The sequence below is a fragment of the Gavialis gangeticus genome, unplaced genomic scaffold (assembly GCF_001723915.1).
Source record: "Gavialis gangeticus isolate Ggan-Ray unplaced genomic scaffold, GavGan_comp1, whole genome shotgun sequence".
Taxonomy (NCBI): domain Eukaryota; kingdom Metazoa; phylum Chordata; order Crocodylia; family Gavialidae; genus Gavialis; species Gavialis gangeticus.
Genome location: NW_017729022.1, coordinates 100,464,177 through 100,467,365, shown reverse-complemented (window position 1 = coordinate 100,467,365; position 3,189 = coordinate 100,464,177). Strand labels below are relative to the sequence as shown.

The 3,189-nt window shown below is 44.9% G+C and overlaps 1 protein-coding gene across 8 annotated transcripts in view; it reads right to left on the bottom strand.

Annotated features, from left to right (window-relative positions):
• The window catches only part of PPFIBP1 (PPFIA binding protein 1), a 212,580-nt gene that overhangs the window by 53,982 nt on the left and 155,409 nt on the right, over window positions 1-3,189 (bottom strand). The gene's annotated exons all lie outside the window — the stretch shown is intronic.

The window sequence follows — 3,189 nt, the reverse complement described above, 5'->3', positions numbered from 1 at the left end:
AACTGACTAAATTTGGCAAATTAAATAGAATCACCAGTCTAAGGATTACTGGCACGAAAACACACCAGATTCTCAGCATTATTTTCATATATATCTTCTCATATGAACAATCCTCCCAAGAGATTACTCATAACCCAAGGTTAGACATGACGTGTTTGGAATAGTAATTATTTATGACAGAGTATATTTATTTAATTAAACATACATCTGGTAATTTAATAGAAAATCAGCAAATATTTAAAACTGCCTGACCTGCAAAACACTTTATTTCACATTGTTCAAATGCAGCAGAGCCTTGGCTTGCTATGGCAGAAACGCCAACCCCCCGTTCATTAATGAACTTTGTAAAATAGGATTCAGTACTACATGTCAGTGAGAGTGCAGCTTGCAAAACACCTACCTAGAAACAGCTCAATATGAGTAATACACATAATGAAAATGTTAAAAAAATAGCAGGTAAACAAAGCCTGTACAGGGAGAAATGCGGTCTTGGCAACTGTAGTCATACTACTCTAGCCAGTGTAGTGCTTGCAAGAGCAAACTACACAAATCTTTCAGGGATGGTGTAGGTATACATAGAATAATAGGGTGGTAAGGACCTCAGAAGGTCATTTAGTCCCACTTAGTAACCAAGGTAGGATCACCCCTGTTCTAAAATGCCAAGGGCCAACCTTTTTGGCATGTATGCCACAAATTAGCCCCACACCTCCCTGAGTTCCACTCCAATCTCCTTCCCCTGCCCAATCAGCTGCTCTGCTTTCTACTTCCTACCCTGTGCTCCCTGCCTAATCTGATGCTCTGCTTTCTGCTCCCTACCCCTCCCTGGTCTGCTGTGTACCCCCTCCTCCACATACACAGACAGGGTGCCCATGTCACTTATGCCACACATGCCACCTCTGCTCTACATCATCATAGCCAAGTGTTTGTCTAAAGCTGCTCTGAAAAATGTCCAACAAATGACAATTCCACAGTTTCTCTGGGTAATCTGTTCCAATACTTAAACCACCCTCATAAGGAGAAAGTTCTTTCTAATATCCAACCTAAATTTCCTGTCTTGCAATGTAAGACCATTATTTCTTGTCCTATGTCCTGCAACCACAGAGAATGGCTTATCCCCATCCTCTATATAAGCATATTTCAAGTATTTGAATGCTATTATCAAATCCCCACTCAGTCCTCTCCAAACTAAATATTCCCAGCTCTTCCAATCTTTTCTCATACATGTTTCCTAGATCTCTAATCTTTGTTGTCCTCTTTGGGCTCTTTTCTTCATGTCTGTCTTGAAATACAGTGACCAAAACTGGATGCAATAACCAAAAACCTAGGTCAGGCATTTTCAACTTTTTTGGGTCAGTGTACCCCCAGCAGCTGGTCAAGAAGGCAGGAGTCCCCCGAGTGCCCCCTGAGGCCATCCCAAGTACCCCCAGGGGTATGTGTACCCCTGGCTGAAAACCCCTGCCCTAGGTAAAGCCACAGCAGTGCTAAATAATGGAAGAATGACTCCAGTATCTATCAGCTTTTTTGGCTTTGCCACGGAAACATGCTGTTGATTCAGATTCAACTTGAGGTACATTATAACCCCTCAGATTCTTGATTTTGCCTAAAAGCATAAGGCTGGACTAAATGATCTCCAGACTTCTATTTTTATAATTGCATTATACACATTTTGTAAAATAACAATATAGCTTTATCACAACAAGCACTTCATTGTTGAGGGGTGAAGCTATAGGTGACCAAAATATGTTTTTTCTGTGGGAAATTAAAAAACAAAAACCCCAAAATAACCTTGAGATTCCTATGAATTCTTCCTTTTCACCACCCTCCTTGAAAAAAAAACCCCAAACCATTTTTTTTCATATTCTTAACACTATTGAGTTTTTCTTAGTCAAACTGACCATTTTGATCAAAACTATTTTTTTTTGTGAGATCTCAGGTTTAAATAAAGCTCAAATAGGCCACATTCAGATAAGCATGGCCATGTGGTATGTGGCACCACAGACATGTCTGCAATGCCACATACCACACACTCCATTGTTCTCCATGCTGCAAGGGAGCAACACAGTGGGTTTTTTGGCCTCTGGATATCCAGAAACCCATGGAGAAAAAAAAGCAGAGGATTGCTGCTGCTGCAACCCCAGGGGGCCCCAAGACCCCAAGTAAGGCTGCTAGGGCCAGCCCAGTGCTGGCCCCAGCCTCCCCTATCCCACTGAAGGCAACTTGCATTCCCCAGGGACAACTAGCAGTGGCACAAGGTGCACCACTGCTAGTTGTCCCCGGGGAACCAAACATCCATGCATGTCTGGACAGGGGCATAGAGTTTAAATGGTGAATGGGCCTTGAGCTGGTCCTGAGTTTCACCCAATTAGCCCAGGGCTACACTTACAAATTTTACCAAAATAAGCATATTTGTTAGGAGCATGATGTTTTTTCTGTCCCTAACTGAAATCACAATGGTTGCAAAAACCCTAAGGCAGATGCAGGCGTACCAGCAAAAAGGCCTTTGACATAGCTTGTTCCGTTCCGCAAAGAGATTTATGAAGATTTAAGATTCTTTTGCTAGAGAGAGTTACATTTTCACTAGGGGGAGCTGCTGGTTCAGCCCTTCTTGTATATAGGAGTAAGGCCTCCTCTGCACATGCAGATAAAGGTACAGTGGGATCTAAAGAATGATCCACACAATTACGCACATTGGCAATGCATAGGGGGCGCACACGGGTGGCACATACATCCCCCGAGATCAGCCGTGCAGTCCCTAGAAGCACCAGCTGCAAAACCTGAAGCACCGCTGAAAGTGCACTTCCGGTTTCACAGCTGGCTCGGCAATTGGCTGCTGGGGGACCCCCCCATCGGCAATCTGCTGGCCCCCCAGACTCAGAAGGCACCAGTCACCCATGATTGCGCAGTTTACATTACCACAATCTCCCACCACCGAGGGTTTCATCCAGGTCCAGAGTTTTGAAGCACCCCCTGATCACAGTCCCATGGCTGTTGGGACCCAGCTGGGTCTCTGGCACCAGGAGGCATACTGCAGGGACCCAGCATCTCTAGGTCCCAGCAGTGGCAGGCTGCTGCCTGGACTCAAAATCCACAGCTGCTGGGACTGAGCATCCTGTCACTTGTGGGACTCCTAGCCCTAACTGGGTATGGTGCATCCCTTCAGCTGGGAGTGCCATCAGCTGCAGGTGAAAC